Source organism: Coloeus monedula (genome assembly GCF_965178545.1).
Source record: "Coloeus monedula genome assembly, chromosome: W".
NCBI lineage: Eukaryota > Metazoa > Chordata > Aves > Passeriformes > Corvidae > Coloeus > Coloeus monedula.
In genome coordinates, this window is record NC_138821.1 from 18,510,465 (window position 1) to 18,530,189 (window position 19,725).

Genomic DNA, 19,725 nt, shown 5'->3' on the forward strand with positions numbered 1-19,725 from the left:
ATATAATAAAAAGGGAGAAGATGTTGCTATGACCCAGCCCACTGAGGGGCTGGGGCAGCAAGATGCCAATCAATCCCAGGATGGTCCCGTGGATCGAGTTTCCCCAAGACACAGACTCGGAGGGTGGGTCGAGGGGCAGCTCAGAAGCTTAAGCCGCATCCCCCGGGGCTGCGCCCGGGTCCAAGCTGCCTCCCCCTGTTTGGGAAAATTCTGGGTTACTCGGTTGTTCATGGGTTCTTTGTTATAACTCCCGCCTCCCGGTTTCCCCCATTGGTCTTGTTGAATTGTATCCTCCCCCTGCCTTGTAACTCATTGGTTGTTTTCCCCTTTCCCCGTGGTTTTCAAACCCCCTATAAAACTGAGGGAAAAGCCTCTCGGGGGATCCCAGATTAAGATCATTGTCATGTTCTGGTTGCGAAACTTCTGACAATAAACCAGTTGGAAGCCAGACCAGAACCCCCTCTCTCTATCTCCAAACTAACATGAGCCTATATCATTGACTCCTGCCGTGTTTCCTCTGCAAAGAAGCCAGCAAGTGCACCCAGCCAGCGCCTTTCCTGATGCCGAAGTTGCTTCAGCGACGCACAGAAGTAACGCAGCTGGACTCTCTCTGATCGAGGGCATGCCAGAGCTCGTGCAGCGAGCACAGAACTGCGTTATCTCAGGTTTTGGATTCCTTCCTCAATGGTCTTCCAAGCCATTCTATGATGGTGTTCCTGCATTCTCTCTCTGTGAACAAACCTCTCTTACAGTCATTAAAAGCCACTCCCACAGAGGAAGGGGCCCTGGCTCCCTCCTGAACACCTGATCAATACATGCATCCTGGGTCAAGGACCCCAAATTTCTTGCTTTGCCACTATCCAGTTGCACGCCTGGACCCATAGGGTCCCAAACCCGAAGTAACCAGGTCGAATAAGCCTCGCTCCCCTGTCACACAATGTCTTTTTGCAGATTATGGAGACTGTCATACGACAGGGACTCGGTGATGATTTCAGGCTCCAGCTCCCCTGTTGGTTGCAAGGGCCCTGGTACCTCATCATCAACTGGGCGTACTGATTTGGTCTTCCTCCACTGCACGGGGGCAACTGCTGCTGGCTGTGGCTGCCCTTGTGGTTCAGCTGGAATCTGGACGGTTGTAACGTCTGTGGGTTCGACTGCTGCACCATCAGACTCTCCCTCTTTGAGACAGGGAGAGGGTTTCCCACCAGTGGTGGAAGTGTATTCCCTCAGCATCTGGTGCACCTCCTGCAATACCCCCATCCAATCCAGGTGGTTCATTCCTGAGGTGGGCTATTGGGCAGTGTTAGGCTGTTGGGCAGCGTCAGACCCTGGGGCAGAATCCCTAGTCTCTGGGGTAGATGTCAGTGGTTACCAAAGGCAATCTCACCTTATCTCTAAATGCTAAATAGAACAGGCCTATCAGCAGCACCAACCATTGTACGATATGGTTAGCATCTAGAGAATATTTGACCCCTTTGAAAGCTGGTAGGGTAGGCCCAAAGAAATGGGTGAAGGGTTGGGAAAAAACTTCCCCTGGTGTTACTTCACAATGGGTACCATTATTAATGAAACCCCAAAACATACATTTAGTGTGTGATAGCCCTTTATCCATGTGCCCGCCTTCCAGAGGAAGTTAAACATCCATGATTTCCTCACCTTATTGACCCATTGTGCAAACTGGATAACAGCCACAGTAGCCTTAATCATAGGACCCATGTTTAGATAAGGAGCTGCAAATAGGAAAAATATAGCCATGACCATGTGCCAACCGAACCAGGGTAGGCTAGACCACATGGTGCCACTTAACAAGGTTTCAATACTCAGCATACAAAAATAGGTTACTCAAGAACTGTTATTTTTCCACACTTTCCTCTTAATGCCCTCAGGCCCCACCGCTGGGCGCCAAAATCTGTCCTGGTTTGAAAGACAGGTGTCTGCCAAGGAAGGTGGGAACCTCCCTTGGAATGGAAAATGTGACCCCCTTCCCTCCAAATTATTATAACTTTGAAATTACGTGGCTTTCAGGTAAAAATATGGGAAAAGGAATAACAGGTCTTTATAAGAATATATATATGTATATATGACAAGACAAACAACCAATAACAACAGCAGCAACAACAAACAAAAACAGAAACCCAGTAACAGCCTTCTTTCAGCTGTCAAGCAATTTCCCCTTTGGTGTAGTCATGGTCACAGCCAGCAGGGGTGCTGTCGGCTCCTGGCCAGGAAGGGCAGGTGCAATGATTCCCCTGCAGCTGCAGGGGGCACTGTGGCACGAGCTCAGCCACCTCTCTGCACATGGGTAACAGCGGGCAACCTGGCGGAAGAGAGAAAAGGGGCTTCCTTTACAAACTCACAGGGGCAGCTGGTCTCAGTGCCCCTCTGGATGGTGAAATAGACTGTAGCAGGAACCTCGGAGCAGAAAGCTGGAAGGGCAGAGGCGAGCAGACCCTGGGGTGGCAAACAAAATAGGAGAAACTCCGCAGCTGTAGCAGGAACCATGGGGTGGCTGGGCAGACACGAGGTGTCAGGTTAAAGTGTAGCGAAAAACCCAAAGCAGCAACAAAGAAACAGCAGGGCTGGGCAGTGGCAGCCAGGCTCCTGCAAGCAGCTGCTGCACGCAGCCAGGAGACGCACCATCCAGGAAGGGGTCAGGGGTTGGGGTTCCCTTCCCAGTGACGTCGGGTTTTGGAAAGGTCCCAGTTCAACAGCTGCTCTTTTGAGTGGAAGCTCACCCACAGTAAGTAGAATCCGTGCAGGACAAGAACTCCGCAGTGGCAGCGAATCCTCTGGGCAGCAACAGTTTGGCACCAAAACCGCACCTCTCCACTCCGATCCTGAGAGGGAGAGACAGAGGAGCCGAGCCCAGTCCCTCACACCCCAGCCAAAATCTCAAGGTATTTCTGCCCTTCCCAAGAGAAAACCCCCCAGCTAAGAGAGTACCCACCTGCACCCTTCCCCCTCCTTGGCCACTTCTTTTGTCTCTTAAGTACCAGTCGTTATCATCTCTTCGGAAATATGGGACAAAATTCCCTGAGAGAAAGAAAAAAGAAGGAAAAATCCTAACCTCCAACATTTACTTATTGTCCTTTTACTGCTCACATCTGCAAGGCATTGCCTTCTCTAAGGCCCAGTCTTAATCAAGTGTAGTGGTTTGGCCCAAAATACTCTTTACTGTTTATCTTCTGTGAGATAAGAATTAGGAGAAATGCAAAGCAGGCACCAAACTTGAAAGAATATAAAAAAGTTTATTAACAGACCTAAAAGAGAAAAAAAATTATACCATACCTTCAGAACTCTCCTCCTCCCCCCACCTTCCTCCCTTCTCCCACTGACATTGTAAAAAGACAACCCTTGAGATGTTCAGTCTGTTTACCACTTCCATAATAACCTTGTTCAGTCCATTTAGAAAGAGAAGTCTCTTCTTGCTCATGCTATGAAAACATTATCACAACGAGACAGCCGCCCACTTCCAAATATTGTTCAGTCCATTTAGGAAGAGGTCTCTCTGCTCGCATGGGAGTCCCTTCCCCCGACTTGCAGCTTTTCCCGCAACTGCTTTCGAGGGTCCACTCTTGAAGTTTTTTGGGGTACAATTTTAAGGTTGAGTCGTTCAGAAACAAAAAACAGAGGCCCTTCTCCTTCCCTGGGAGCAAAGGGTCTTCCTCATCTTCATCTTTAGGACTATCTCTGGGAGCATCTCTAGGAACTGAGGTTTCTCCTTTCCCATTTGGAGCCAAAGTCTTCATCGCTTCCATCTCTCCCTGTCCAAACTTCTCATGAAATTACAGCTGCGTCAGCATCTGCCTATCTCAGCGCAGGTGCTTTTGCTTATGAGTTGAACACTCCACCCCCCATATCTTAATGAAATTACAATGGGTACTCTGATATATCATAGCTTCACAACAGACTTTCAGCTTTAAGCATGTCCTCTTTCTCTTCCCTCAGGTTTTCAGCTCTTCACAGCAATAAAAGGGTTAATCTCACCTCGGCCTTGCAGCTGTGTGTGGGGGGGGGGGGGGGGGGGCGAGCCGCTCTGGCTGCCCACAGCCCTGCTGGGGGAGGGTAATCCTGGAGCCGTGGCCCGGCCCGGCCTGGCCCAGCCTGAGCAGGGGTCGGGCCCACTGGTCCCCGCACGAGGCCCGCAGCCACCTGTCCCAGTGCCAGAAATGAGAGAGAGCTTGGGGGGGGAGTTTGTCTATTCTTAAGTGTGGATCACAGAGGCGGACACAACTTTAAGTGGCTTAAAGAATTATCCATATTCAAACTGGCCAGCTGATAGGTTCTATCAGGTCCCAGAGGAAACTGTAAGCACCCCTTAGCAAGGACATCCCTTCCGGGACTATGCTTGCTAACCTATGACATGAAGTTTAGCCAGACCACCCTAATATAACCTCGATGACCTCTTTATAGCTCGTCCTGGGTTTTCAACACACACATACACAAAGAACACCCAATGGGCTCTGCCCATTTGCATCCTTTTCCATGCAGGAGTTCCAATTCTTTGCTGCTTGTATTACAAAGTGATAAAAAAAAAAATGGAGACAAGATCCTTTTTCTCACAAGAACCTCTTATTGCTCAGAAAGAAGGCTTTTTCCATTAAAACTTCCCCACTTCAAAGTTACTGGATCCAGAAGATGAGAGAACTTGCTAGCTCCAAAACGTCTTGTTCCTAAATCCTCTAAACCACCAAGCTCCTTCTACTTCTACATGGAAGAATCTACCTTTTAAGCTTTCTGATGCCAGATCTTGGCCAGCTGCCAGGGGCCCAAGCAGCTGCTCTCTCACCACCCTTCCTCAACAGGACAGGAGAACAAAACAGGATGAAGAAGTTCCTCCAGGACATAGCCACCTGCCAGATCTAAGGGCAGCAGGGAAGTACCTGCACCTGACAGCATTTTGCCCTTTCTTAAATATATTTACACAGGGGTGCCACCAGCTTTGCTGAGTTGCTCAGCTTTGGCTCTTGGGGAGTCCGGTGCCTAGCTGGTGGAAATTAGCTGTGTCCTTCACAGGGCAGACCCTGGCCTCCTCTCACAGAGGTCACCCCTGCAGGCCACACCTGGAGTGCTGTGTCCAGTTCTGGTCCCCAGAATTAAAAAAAAAGAGATGGACAGACTGGAGAGGGTCCCAAGGAGGGCCACGAAGATGATCAAAGGGCTAGAGAACCTGCTATACGAGGAAAGCCTGAATGAGTTGGGTGTTTTCTCCCTTGGAAAAGGCTCAGGAGGAACATCATCACAGTATTTTGGCTCTCAAAAGGAAACTACAAAGATGACAGAAGCTCACTTTCACAAGGAGCCACATGGAGAAGATTTAACGGGAGGGTCGTTCTTTATTCCTTTTTATCCTTACCCTTTGCTCCCTCCCCCTTCCAGACAACATGGATAATTTTTGAGTTGATCTTGGTTTTAGATTGATTTTACCTTTCTTTTTCTCTCTGTGCTTTCACTGTTTAGTAGTAGTAGATAAAACCTTGCCAAAAAACTTTGTTGTGCTTTCACCTTTATAGGAAACCTGCTTTTGCCAATACCTTTGACGGCAATTCTTTAAGCAACCTAAAACACCCATTTGCACTAATTGATGTAGTCAGCAGAATGGCAAGCGATAGCAGTGACTAATTACACAAGCATGGAATAAGCCCAAGTCCTAAATTCTCAGACAAATGGGCTTGGCACGATCGTAAAGCCGTGGAGGAACAGCTGAAAGCAGCTAGGGGCTGCATGAAGGCTAGCAAAGAGACAAGAATTAGTTGCAAAATGTTAGGCACCTGCATAGGCTCAGGGGGAACCTCCTCACAGTATTCCAGTAATTCAAGGGAGGGTACAAAGAGGACAGAGGCTCTCTCTTCACAAGGAGTCACGGGGAAAAGACAAGGGACTACAGGCACAAGTTGCACCACTCCCCACTGCTGGAGGTTTTCAAGATGCAATTGGACAGGCACCCTTTCCCACAAAGGGCTGGACCAGATGATCTTTTGAAGTCCCTTCACACCTGGGCTGCTCTAAGATCCTACAATTCTCCAGCAGATCAGAGTTTCATAACCCTTGGCTCTCTCTGCTTTGGAGCTAAGTATCCACAACCTTGCCTGCAAGGCAAGCCATAAAATTCCACCAGGCACCTCAGACTTCTAAAACCTACAGCAATCACCCAGCTTCTCAAAACTTCCCCTGGCCCTCCAAAGTTGGAATGCCTTCTAGATACCTTAGGGAGTTTATAGAGACAGAACCATAGATGTTACCTACCTAAATCATTCAGTAAGAAAATATTGCACCAGTGCAATTTCCATCTACTTCAGGTAAATAATTTTCATCTCCTCCTTGGGATGATTAAAAGGTACAGTCCTCGGGCTACTTACACACTCACGTCATCAAATTTCACCCGATGGATTGGGGCTATCAAAGAGATGAAGACACCTTTCCATGGATGCCTCACATGCCTGAGTAACATAGGGTTCAAGGGCAACGAAGGACTACCTGGGTTTCCCACGCCCATTTCCCTTTTCTAATAGTTGTTAAAGCAAGATGAAGTTTTCTGTCTCACTGTGTTCTGGTTTGGCCAAATTTAGAAATATATCCTCTGAGAGAAGGCACAACCACCCCTCCCCCACCAGGTTCGGGAAAATATAGGTTTTCCTTGAAGGAAAGTGAAGGAGATAAAACCATTTATTTAGTAAACACATGGGGAAGGAAAATAATGCTAAATAATAAAATCTCTCGCTGTGGAGAAAAAACCTGGGAAAGTGTCAGAGTCCTCCCTTTGGTCTCCTCAGAGCTGGGGCTTGGGCCAGGGCCAGGCCCTCTGTGCCCGGTGTAAAGTCCTCCCGATGTGCTCTGATGTTGAAGCAATCAAACAGTCCAGTAGAAAAGGGAGAAAATCCGAAATTCCAGGGAAGGAAAAATTCAACTCTCAGTCTCTCTCCAGAGGACAAAGCAGCTGAACCACTGGCTAAAAAACTGTCCTGGGCGCAGCAAGCCGAGTGCTTCCTCCCTCCCCTGCCGCAGCTGGAAACAAATTGCTATCTGTGTGTGACCTTGAACAAGCTGCAAACTACTTTGAAAACGTTTTGCTCACTTTTTCCTTCCCCCTCTCAGGCTCAGTTTAGAAGCATAGAAAGGCACAGGAATTAATTTCTGGGCATAGGCAGCGATATGGGATACACATCATAAGGTCACCCCAAGACATTCCACCCTTTATCCTATATTGTTGGCTCAATGCCCAAACTAAGATATTCTAATTCTACACCCACATTAATATGTATATATATATATACACAGCTATATATGAACAGTGACAGTGACAATCAGCAAGCAGGGGTATACAAGCATTTCACACTACAGGTGGTTCTCATACAACAATCAGATCTCCCTGTGGTACACAACGTGTTGTTCCATCTTTCTGCATTACCCACCATGTGCAACCAGGTCCCTGAGCAAAGACAACCCCACAGATGGGTTTGTCTGTACTTGAGGCAAAATTCATCCAAACAGTCTTTCCTAACAGACCTCTGACATGCACTACTGAGACCTTATCTCCATCTACTGTATGCAGGGATTCAGATTGGGCTGGACCACCTCTATTGGTAGAACCTCGGGTGTTAACTAACCAGGTGGCCTTTGCTAGATGCTGTTCGAAATTTTTGAAAGTTCCCCAACCTAGTGCCTTCAAGGTGGTTTTCAACAATCCATTACACCGTTCCACATTGCCTGCAGCTGGTGCATGGTAAGGGATGTGGTACACCCACACAATGCCATGTTCTCTAGCCCAGATATTAATAAGGCTATTCTTAAAATGAGTCCCATTGTCAGACTCGATTCTCTCAGGGGTACCATGCCTCCAAAGGACTTGCTTTTCAAGGCCCAGGATGGTGTTACGGGCAGTAGCATGGGGCACAAGGTAGGTCTCCAGCCATCCTGTGGTGGCTTCTACCATTGTGAGCACATAGCGCTTGCCTTGGCGGGTTTGAGGCAGTGTGATGTAATCAATCTGCCAGGCCTCCCCATACCTGTATTTGGACCATCACCCACCATACCACAGGGGCTTCACCTGCTTGGCCTGCCTGATTGCAGCGCATGTCTCACAATCATGGATCACCTGGGAGATACTGTCCATGGTTAGATCCACCCCTCGATCTCGTGCCCACCTATAGGTGGCATCTCTGCCTTGATGACCTGAGGCATCATGGACCCATTGAGCTAGGAACAACTCTCCCTTGTGTTTCCAGTCCAAGTCTACCTGTGACACTTCTATCTTTGCAGCCTGATCTACCTGCTTGTTGTTTGGTGTTCTTCATTAGCCCTACTCTTGGGGACATGGGCATCTACATGGTGGACTTTCACAACTAGCTGTCTTACTCGGGCAGAGACGTCTTTCCACTCTTCAGCAGCCCAGATTGGTTTTCCTCTGCGCTGCCAGTTTGCCTTATTCCACCTTTCCAGCCATCCCCACAGAGCATTGGCTACCATCCATGAATCAGTGCAGAGGTAGAGCTTTGGCCACTTCTCTCTTTCAGCAACGTCCAGGGCTAGTTGAACAGCTTTGAGTTCAGCAAGTTGGCTTGATCCACCTTCTCCTGCAGTAGCTTCTGCAACCCGTTGTGTGGGACTCCATATGGCTGCTTTCCACTTCCGTTTCATCCCTATGATGTGACAAGAACCGTCAGTGAAAAGAGCGTAGTGTGTGTCTTCTGATGGCAGTTGGTTGTACGGTGGAGCTTCTTCAGCACGTATCACTTGTTCTTCTTCATCAGTGAGACCAAAGTTTTCACCTTCAGGCCAGTTTGTGATTATTTCCAGAATCCCAGGGCGATTCAGTTTTCCGATATGGGCACGCTGTGTGATGAGAGCAATCCATTTGCTCCATGTGGCATTGGTGGCATGGTGGGTGGAGGGAACCTCTGCTTTGAATATCCACCCCAGCACTGGTAGTCGGGGTGCCAGAAGCAACTGTGCCTCTGTGCCAATTACCTCTGACGCGGCTTGGATTCCTTCATAGGTTGCCAAGATTTCTTTCTCTGTTGGGGTGTAGTTGGCTTCAGACCCTCTGTAGCTTTGGCTCCAAAATCCCAGTGGCCGACCTCGAGTCTCACCAGACACCTTCTGCCAAAGACTCCAGGACAGGCCATGGCTCCCAGCTGCAGAGTAGAGCACCTTCTTCACTTTGGGTCCTGTCCTGACTGGGCCAAGGGCTGCTGCATGAGCGATTTCCTGCTTGATCTGGGCAAAAGCTTGTTGCTGTTCAGGGCCCCAGTGGAAATCGTTCTTCTTGCGGATAACAAGGTAGAGAGGGCTCACGATCTGGCTGTACTCAGGAATATGCATCCTCCAAAAGCCGATGGCACCTAGGAAAGCTTGTGTTTCCTTCTTGTTGGTTGGTGGAGACATTGCTGTGATCTTATTGATGACCTCAGTGGGAATCTGACGCCGTCCATCTTGCCATTTCACTCCCAGGAACTGGATCTCTTGAGCAGGTCCCTTGACTTTGCTCTTCTTGATGGCGAAACCAGCTTCCAGGAGAATCCGTATAACTTTCTCTCCTTTCTACAACACTTCTGCTGTGATGTTCCCCCACACAATGATGTCATCAATGTACTGCAAATGTTCTGGAGCCTCACCCTTTTCTAGTGCAGTCTGGATCAGTCCATGGCAGATGGTGGGACTGTGCTTCCACCTCTGGGGCAGTCGGTTCCAGGTATACTGCACACCCCTCCAGGTGAAGGCAAACTGAGGCCTGCACTCTGCTGCCAGAGGAATGGAGAAAAATGCATTAGCAATGTCAATAGTGGCATACCACTTCGCTGCTTTGGACTCCAGCTCGTACTGGAGCTTCAACATGTCTGGCACAGCAGCGCTCAGTGGTGGAGTCACTTCATTCAAGGCACGATAGTCCACAGTCAATCTCCATTCCCCGTCAGACTTGCGCACAAGCCAGATGGGGCTATTGAAGGCTGAGTTGGTCTTGCTGATCACCCCTTGGCTCTCCAGCTCACGGATCATCTTGTGGATGGGAATCACAGCATCTTGAGTTGTCCGGTACTGTCGGCGATGCACTGTCAAGGTAGCAATTGGTACTCTGTTATTCCACCTTCAGAAGGCTGACTGCAGACGGGTTCTCTAATAGCCCAGGCAAAGTGTCCAATTGCTTAATGCCTCTGTCTCCACAGCAGCTATTCCAAAAGCCCACTTGAGTCCCTTTGGGTCTCTGAAATACCCATTCCGGAGGATGTCTATGCTCAAAATGCACGGGGCCTCTGGGCCAGTCACAATGAGATGTTTCTTCCACTCCTTCCCAGTCAGGCTCACCTCAGCTTCCACCAAGGTCAAATTTTGTGATCCACCTGTTACACCAGATATAGAAACAGATTCTACCCCCACGTGCTGTGATGGAATTATTGTACACTGCGCACCAGTGTCAACCAAGGCATCATATTTTTGTGGTTCTGATGTACCAGGCCAACGAATCCACACAGTCCAAAAAACACGGTTTCCCCTGACCTCTACCTAGCTAGAGGTAGGGCCCCTCTATGCCTGGTTATCCTTCTTTCCCTGGGCCTGCATCTTAGAGGTTCCTTCATGGGAATCGGACATGCCATCGTGTTTTCCATCATTTCCGGCAGTTTGGCTACAGGCAACTGGAGCAACTTCCTTTTTGGTAGAACTTCCTTTCTGAACCTTGCGTTCCTTCAATTCATGCACTCGTGCTGCCAGAGAAGAGGTGGGTTGTCCACCCCACCTCTTCACGTCTTCCCCACTGTCACACAGAAATTTCCACAGCTCACTTCGTGGGATGTTCCTTCTCTCTGAAGAATGTCCGCAGAGAAGGCACTCTTTAATGTCCTGGAGACTCTTCTCCATCTTATCTTCCATTTTCTGCACATGTGTTTCCACAGCTGAGATTCTTGCATGTGTTGGGCCATGCACAGAGTCTGCATATGCTCGGAGCTTCACTGCCATATCCTTCACAGTCTCATTTGCACCGTAGTCTGGTTTCATTATTGCTAAAGCAGAAGCGTATTCTGGTGGCCCAAGTTGTATGAGTTTTCGCCACATATATGGAATAACTCTGGCCCAGTCTGAACTCCTCAATCCTGGGTCATTTGCGAAGACAACCTCTACCACCCCTAGTTCTCTCAGGCATTGGATCCCTCGTTCTATGGTCTTCCATGGAGTTTGCTGCATGTAGAGATCATCTCCGCAGATATATCTTTCAATCACGCCTGTCAAGACCCATCACCAGACACTGGCAGAGTCAGCCTCCCTTTTCATCTCTTGGTCGATCACTGGATCACGTGACAGGGATCCCAAACGCCTCGCTTCAGCACCGTCCAGCATCACATCATCACCTGCCGCATCCCAAATACGGACCATCCAACTTATGGATTCATCAGACCGTCGGGTGTAATCCTTTCTTAGGCTGTGAAGGTCCTTTATGGACATGGACTCAGTAATGGTTTCTGTGCCTGAGTCAGTTGGTGGTTTTGAGGTTCCTTCCCCTGCATCTTTTGAGGTCCCTTCCCCTGCACCATCATCATCTTTCACTGGGCGATCAGTTTTGGTTGTGTGCTTTTTTCCTCGTGACAGGAGCCACTGTCAGTGTCTTAGACTCTCCATCTGGTTTGGGCTTGCTATCTGGTTTGGCTGCAGTCTGAGTGACTGCAGGGGTGTCTGCAGGCTTTGCTGATTTATCCTCCTGCCCCTCTACCATTACCTGCTACAGTGTGCGATAGGCATATGCCAAAGCCCAACATATTTGCAAGGAGCTTGTTCTCATTAAAATTGTCATTATATTTCTCTTTCAGATATTTTGCCACCTCAGCTGGTTTCTGAACTTGTTCAGGGGGAAACACTCAAACCATTGGGTCAGAGAATTTCTTCAGAATCTGGCCTATATGCTCCCACTCCCCACACCACTCAGGATGTTCCACCTCTGGGTCAGGTGTCTCAGCAGTCACCCTGGAAATCTGAGCTCTTATTCTAGACAAGCTGCAAACCACATAGAGGAAGATTACCAGATTAAATACCAGGAGGGTGGTCTCTTTAACATCCAGGGGAAGCTGAACACTCTCAAAAGCTAACCTATCAAATTTAAAGGGAAGGGAAACCCCGACTCCTCCTCCTCTAACAATCTGGGTGCAGTTACTAATAAATTCCCAAAACAGGCTACTGAAGCTAGGATGGGGGTTAGGAGGGAGAAACCACTTATCATACACACCTCAAACAGCTGCCTGTACCTCTGTCAACTTCTTATAAATCATTATCACCGAGCACAGCAAAATAGAAATCCGAATTCGTGTCCCTGCTCTGCAAAAATTCCTTATCAAGGATAAGATCGGACCAAGTTGTGGATAGGCAAATAAGCCTAGGGACCAGAAAGGCACTAGTACCTTAAACAAGCCTACGGACCAGAAATACATGAATATATCAAGCCAGAGAAACATTATGAACTCAACCAACATGATGACTATTTTACCCCAACACAGAATAAGTAAATTCAAACCAAAATGTAATTAGCACAGGTTTTTTCACTTTCCTTCGAGCCACATAGTTGGGCGCCACTAAATTTGTTCCGGTCTGGCCAAATTTAGAAATATATCCTCTGAGAGAAGGCACAACCACCCCTCCCCCACCAGGTTCGGGAAAATATAGGTTTTCCTCGAAGGAAAGTGAAGGAGATAAAGCCATTTATTTAATAAACACACGGGGAAGGAAAATAATGCTAAATAATAAAATCTCTCGCTGTGGAGAAAAAACCTGGGAAAGTGTCAGAGTCTTCCCTTTGGTCTCCTCAGAGCTGGGGCTTGGGCCAGGGCCAGGCCCTCTGTGCCCGGTGTAAAGTCCTCCCGATGTGCTCTGATGTTGAAGCAATCAAACAGTCCAGTAGAAAAGGGAGAAAATCCGAAATTCCAGGGAAGGAAAAATTCAACTCTCAGTCTCTCTCCGGAGGACAAAGCAGCTGAACCACTGGCTAAAAAACTGTCCTGGGCGCAGCAAGCCGAGTGCTTCCTCCCTCCCCTGCCGCAGCTGGAAACAAATTGCTATCTGTGTGTGACCTTGAACAAGCTGCAAACTACTTTGAAAACGTTTTGCTCAGTTTTTTCCTTCCCCCTCTCAGGCTCAGTTTAGAAGCATAGAAAGGCACAGGAATTAATTTCTGGACATAGGCAGCGATATGGGATACACATCATAAGGTCACCCCAAGACACACTGCAATGTAGTTTTTCTCTCGGTCTGGCGTGGGATAAAGGTAACTTTCCCTATAGCAGCCCTCAAACTGCTCTGCTTTGCAGTTGCACATAGAAGGATGCTGATAACAAACCAGTGTTTCAACTGCTACAGAGAACTGCTCCTACAGCATGGAGGCTGTCGCTCAAACCTCTTGCCAACCATCCAGTACGCTGTGAGTGGGCAAGAGGTAGGGAGGGGACAGAGCCAGGACAGCTGACCCAAAGTGACAAAAGAGAGATTCCACTGTGCTGTGGAAGAACCACAGCTGCCAGTCAGACCAATTGTTTTCTCCTACCATATCCCTCCTCACCAGAAAAGGGATATCAATGGGGCCTTATCACAAAGCCATTGAAAAAGCACTCCAGCAGGAGGTGGATGCTCCCAACACATTGCACCATGCCAAAACCACCCTTAGACAGCATGCCTGTAGCCTCACATACAGTATATTGTAGAGTTTTAGCAGCAGCCTACATAAGCTTTCCATACGTAGGCGTACCACTGCCAAAGAGATAAGAATTTGCTTCCAACAAGACTTGGGAGACTGCTAAGCACTTCCAGCATCACGCTTCAAATGAAAAGGAAAATCACTATCTATCTATGGAATGCTGTTATCAGGCTGAAACATTCCACATACTTGCACTCTGGGAAGACACCGTTTGAACTTGCAGAACTACTTCCCCTCAGTAAGACGCGCAAGACGGAGATGATATCCCCATGACAAATCTTTATTGTGCAACTGCTGCTCAAAGCTTTTATTACCTTCCACAGACACACGGCACAAAAAATTACACACTGAAAGCTGCTAGATTGATGGGCAACAGACGAAATCCATTCAGTGGCGATTTGTACACGTGCAGCAACTCTTGTGGTGCCAAAATCTTAGCCAGGCGTCCAGCCCAACTGACGGCCACCCAGAATGGGTAGATGTATGCGATAGACAGACTGCCCACCCTCGGGCCCTTCATCCACAACCATCCGGAATCCATTGGTCAGGCCCAGGTGAGCAACACACATCTCGCCAACAATCATTACATGCCCAAGAAGCTGGAGAAGGAAGTACAAACCCATAAATAAGTAAAATTTAAAAAAAGTAACACACAAAGGGGAGAGGGCAGGAAGGGAAGGAATGAGAGCAGAGAACCACCCAGAGAAAGCAGCTAGGAAATTCCTAGCAATTCAACCATTACGCTTCAAATTAATGTGTGTCCGCCTGCTCACAACTGGCGCTTTTCAAGCAAAGCGAAAAAGACCAATTATGCACAGTATAGTGGCAAAAGAGAGCTAGGCAATTTTTTTTAAGATAGACGGCAACAATCAAAAAAACAGCCACTGAAGCTGAATTTGTCTCTGGGTTAAAGCCCCCATTGTGTATTCAGGCAACATAAGCAATCCTGGTGGAAAATAAACTTTAGGCTGCCTTTTACATGGGTTTACAAAGTCTTTGAACTTAACTTTCATAGCTAAAAACAAAGCATCCAGCACCTCTCAACCAGCTTTGCCCTTCTCCCTGCCCCTGACCTGCCAATAACCCCAAGCTCTCTTCCCTGCATTAGAAACACAACTACTCTTACACTAAACCATGACAATAGGCACCTGACTGCGCTCCAAAACAACACTGCATTTTGCACCAGAAGTACATACCCAGGGATGAGCACTGCTTTCTATCACTGCTTTTAGTCAGAAAGCTCAACTCCATTACAAGCTAGAGGCAAAAGATTATAGCACCACAAAACCCAAAGTAGCCTACTGTGCCCTATCAAGAAGGAAAGGGGGATGGGAAAGTGTCTCGTAAACGAGGAACTAATTACAAGTACAGTTTAGCATACAGAAAGCTCACACAGTACTTACAGATTCACCAGAACCTTCAGCTTCAGACAACCCAATAACTGGCTCCTTAGGCATGACTAGGAAAAGTGTCCCAGATTGCAGTGAAAGATCACGGAACGCAAGGCACTGGAGGAAGAGCAAACAGTTAAAACAAACCGGCTTCAGAGAAAGGTAATAGCTTATGCAAATCAACCTGCCCCACTGAACTCCTACAGAAGCAGATTACCAGATACCCAAAACACAAGCCCGAACATTGATTTTTCTTGCATGATAGTAATGCTTTCTACACCCAAAATACAACATATTTCCAGAGCCCCCTCCAGAATTTGTATTCATCATGCAAGACGATGGGAGCAAGGAGATGGGCCACCACTTGCAATTAACAACCTTCAGTATGTTTTAGTTCGGGCTGATTGTTTCCTAAGCAGTTTTTCAATTGGATGTGGTCCACGCAGAGGCAGGAGACAAATGGCTTGACTGAATCAGCAAAGAGGTTAGTGAAGTGGAAGAGCAGTGGCCAATCATTTCCCACAAGACAGGGAGCTCAAGCATTGAACAAACGTATAATCACAGGAAGCCTGCAAGTGCATAGGACCGGTCTGTCTTCTACATTGCACGCAAACACTACCTTCCAAAGCAGAAGGCATCCTTAACTGTTAACCTTCAGCATTTTAATAACTAAATCATAACCTTAAAGTTAACATCGCATAGGCAACGGCTGCATTGTTTTCCCCCCGGTCTAAGCAGCTCACTCTCGTTCCCAGCACCAGTAACCCTCGCAAGCATGCTGTTATCACGATCCCAGTTCCCCACAGAAAGAAGATCAGGGAAGCTTTTGCAGCCTACAGGATGACCCCTTTCTAACTTTTTTTTTTTTTTTTAAAGAAAAACTAGAGAAAGCCGTAATTCCTTGCCCTAATAATCCAGTTTGGGGGTTCAGAACCACAGCCTAGCACAGCGAAGCTGCGAAACCTCTTCGATGCTATTACGAAACACATTGAGACCAAGTTACCGTCGGAGGCCCTTCTCTACGCGCGCACACGACACGGTGGGGGTGGCATCCGAGGCGAGTCCGGACAATACCAGCAACCCAGTACGCGCCGCGGCAGCCGGAGGGGTGGGGGTGCGGCACCGAACAAGCTTAGGGGATGATGCAGTAGAGAGCGCCACAACCCAAAGAGGCCCCGTCCGTCCCTCCACCCACCCGTAGCAGCAGCGCCGCCACCCGCCCTACCGCGCGCCCGGGCACCGCGCACCGGGTGTCCTCGGCTCAGACGCCCGCGAGCGCGGGAGGAAGGGGGGAGGGAAGGGAAGAGGAACCGCGCACAGAGCAAAGCCGCGGCTACCTCCTCGTCCTCGTCGCTGACGATACCAGGGAAACACCTCGCCGATGATCTTTCCGAAGACAGTAGTGGCGCCAGCAGAGCGAGAGACCAGCACCCCAATACTCTCGTCAGCCAAGGACAACGCCCGTGTCCGCCCCGACACTTCCTCCACTAAGCCAGGCCCTCCGCGACGCCCATTGGGCCGACGGATCGTCGCCCGCGTCTGGATTTGCTGTCTCGCCTGTCGTTTTCGCGTTCCCCGCCCCCTTGGCGGGTCCGCGCTCGTCGACCTGGTGCCCGCGGGGCGCGGAGGGATCTGCCCCGTGTAGTGCTGCGACCTTGAGGGCGGGATACGAGGTCGCAGAAGAGGCTGTAGTAGCTACGAGTACTATTTCTTGTTATTTGTTACCGCATCAAGTCCACCCCAAAGGTGCCTGTGCCTTTTTGGTGCTGCTCCCTCCAGTCAAATGACTGCTTTGGCCAGGGCAGGGCAGGCCTGGCCTTAACTTCTCAGGACATTTTGAAAAACCAACTGAAGTTGCTCTACATTGTTCCCTGAAAGCCCCACTTCCATTGTAGACATTTCTAAGCTGCACGTCTCCTGGAAGGAAATTAAATACAAAGCGTGCCTTCGGCGCTGCTGGCCTGAGGGCTCAAGATAGTAGGATTTGCATTAAGCTGGATAGGAGGCTTTTAGAAAAAGAGCCAGTGCCCTCAAAGCTGCCCAAGGGTGGTCCGTGGTGCCCTGCACCCTCGGGGACAGTGAGCACTTTGGTCCACACAACTGTCTTGTAACATATATAAACCCTGCTTTCCTCTATATTGGGCTAAGGATATCCTTGGTCGCCTTTGCGGCAAGGGCACATTGTCCTATTTTGCAAAGCTGCTTTCCAGCTGATGGGCCTCCAGCATGCACTGGTGCATGGGGTTGTTCCTCCCCAGGTGCAGGATTTGTGTATCCACAGGTTCCTTGGGTGGTCTCAAAATGGATCATTTCCTATGATGGGAGAGACTTTGTTCCCCAAGTACCTGCCTTGAGGTTCAGTGTCTCAAGAGGTTTGGTAACCGTGCCAGTGAAAACAGAGGAAAACAAATCACCGAGTACCACAGCCTTCTCCATGTTGCTGTCCACTAGACATCCTGTCTTATTTATCAGCGAGGGGGAGGGGGGCATGAGGGTGGCGTACGTTTTCTTAAGTCTTCCTTTTCTGACCACCGCACCTGTGGAAGCCCATCTTATGATTCTCCATATCCCTTGCCAAATTCAGTTCCAGCTTTGCCTTAGCTTTTCTGATCCCATCCCTACAGACCGGGGCAGCATCTTTAGATTCTTGCAGAATGCGTGTCCCTGCTTCCATTGCCTATGCATTTCCACTTTGCGCTTCACCTCGACCAGAAAAATGGCCTTTACTCAGCCACTCTCATCTCCTGCCTCGCTTGCCTGATTTCTTACATCGACCTCTCCTCTTGATCCAGCAGCCTATAGTAGATAGCAACCATGAAATTTGCTTTGTTAACTTGGGTGGGATGATGACCATGGAGCCAGGCAAGGGATAAGGCGTACTTTCTATGGCCTACACCATGTTTCCTCCATGTTATCTTTACGGATGGAGATCCGCATAGATGACGTCTAGAAAGGACGAGTTAGCCGAAGGAGGAATTCATTGGCTGCTAGGATAGTCCTCTTTTGGCCCTGACAAACGGCACAGAATGAAACAAAGTCATATGACCGGAACTTTCAAGGACACTGCGGCCAAAAAATGCTACCACATATATGACTATATTACTCAGGTCTCTGTTTATATCATGCTATATGTAAGGAGGAGAAGACTGGGCTGTATATAAGGGGGGTAGAAATTTTACCTAGTTAGGAGGACCTCCCAAAGGACCTCAGAGAGTTGCTGGGCTGCTCTCTTCTCCCTCCTCCCAAGCGGAGACACCCTCTTGGGAAGCTTCTGCATACGATTGTTATTATTAGCAGTACCCGGGTTAGCACAATATTGTTAGAGCTCTATCTCAGCTAGTGCATTTCTCAATGGCAGTTCCAAAACTGTATTTCTGTAGCTTCAAAAAAATGCACTATCTGTGAATCTGTGCTCACAAAGGTTCTTAGAGAACACAACAAGACGTATTGGTTGTAATCAGAAATTAAGCCAAACTGCACCCAGTCCCTCCGATCTCTGAGGACCAGCTGGAATGCAAGGGGCTTTATATTCTGCCAAATTTCTTACTCTTAACAGAACAGATTGGCCCCTAATTTTCATCCATAAGCTCTCAACGTGTTCATCGCTGTCTTTCAAAGACAGCTTTGTGCAGTCAATCCCTCTTATTTTCAGTTTACATAGAGGGCAATCTCTGCCTCTCCTTCCTTCTGACCAGTTTATAGCCATTGATTGCAGAGCTCTATTCAACTGAGTCTTCCCACCGCATTTCTGCTATAGTGATTTCATTGTTAGCTTTCTGGCTGCACAGCGGCTTCCAGCTCCTCCTCTTTGTTACGCATACTGCGTGCATTGGTACAGAGGCACTTCTGTTGGGCTGTCAACTGCATCACTTTTTTGGAGGATCAAGCCCCAATTCCTTTGCAGCATTTCTCAGGTATTCTCCTCTCAGTTCCAGATGCCTCAGAAGCCCCTGGCTCTTCTCTGTTGCTCAAAACTCCATCCCCTTTCCTTGCTGAGTCTCATTTAAAGCCCTCCTTGTAAGTCTGGCCAGTTTGCTGGTGAAGACCCTCTTGCCCTGCTTGGTTGCATGAATCCCAACAGCTCCAAACAGACCTGGCTTCTTAAAGGTAGATCCATGATCATAGAAGCCAAAACTTTGCGTATGGCACCAGCTACGCAGCCCAGCACTCAGCCGTTCAGTTCGTCTCTTCCTTCCTGGACCCCTTCCTCAGACCAGACACCAATAGAGGAGACTACCACCCGTGCTCCCGATCCTTTTAAAATCGGAATGCCAGACTTATTACTCTCCTGGGAGGGTTCCAAGTTGCCTCATCAGATGCTACACAGAAGAGTAGGAGCAGATGATAATCTGTACTGTTCAGCAGACTCGGCCACCTCTCGGTGACACCACAAATGTGAGCTCCTCGTAGGCAGCAGACTTCTCTAGAGAAATTGTCTGGGCGGGAAATGGGTGCCTCAGTGCTTCTCAGGAGGGAATCTGCAATTAATAATACCTTTACATGCTTTTCTGGTGGCACTGGTTCTAATGTGGGCAGGTGGTTAAGTCAGCTTTGCATTGTTGGCTTCTCCTGGGTCCTGTCCGTTACTCATATGCTCTTGTCTCTGACCTTGGAGCATCCTGTCTGTTATGTAGGGGAACTTCAGGAGATGGGGGAGGGTTCTTC

The 19,725-nt window shown here is 48.6% G+C and overlaps 2 long non-coding RNA genes across 2 annotated transcripts; both read right to left on the reverse strand.

The window, feature by feature from the left end:
* Positions 1–2,032: 2,032 nt before the first annotated feature.
* LOC309584575 lies at positions 2,033–3,253 on the reverse strand. Its single transcript, XR_014227243.1, has 3 exons — positions 2,948–3,253; positions 2,736–2,837; positions 2,033–2,317 (listed from the first exon to the last, which is right to left on the reverse strand). It is a non-coding gene; the product is annotated as an uncharacterized lncRNA (long non-coding RNA).
* A 10,675-nt stretch (positions 3,254–13,928) lies between these two features.
* LOC309584656 lies at positions 13,929–16,498 on the reverse strand. Its single transcript, XR_014227258.1, has 3 exons — positions 16,398–16,498; positions 15,073–15,177; positions 13,929–14,268 (listed from the first exon to the last, which is right to left on the reverse strand). It is a non-coding gene; the product is annotated as an uncharacterized lncRNA (long non-coding RNA).
* Between the last annotated feature and the right edge of the window lie 3,227 nt (positions 16,499–19,725).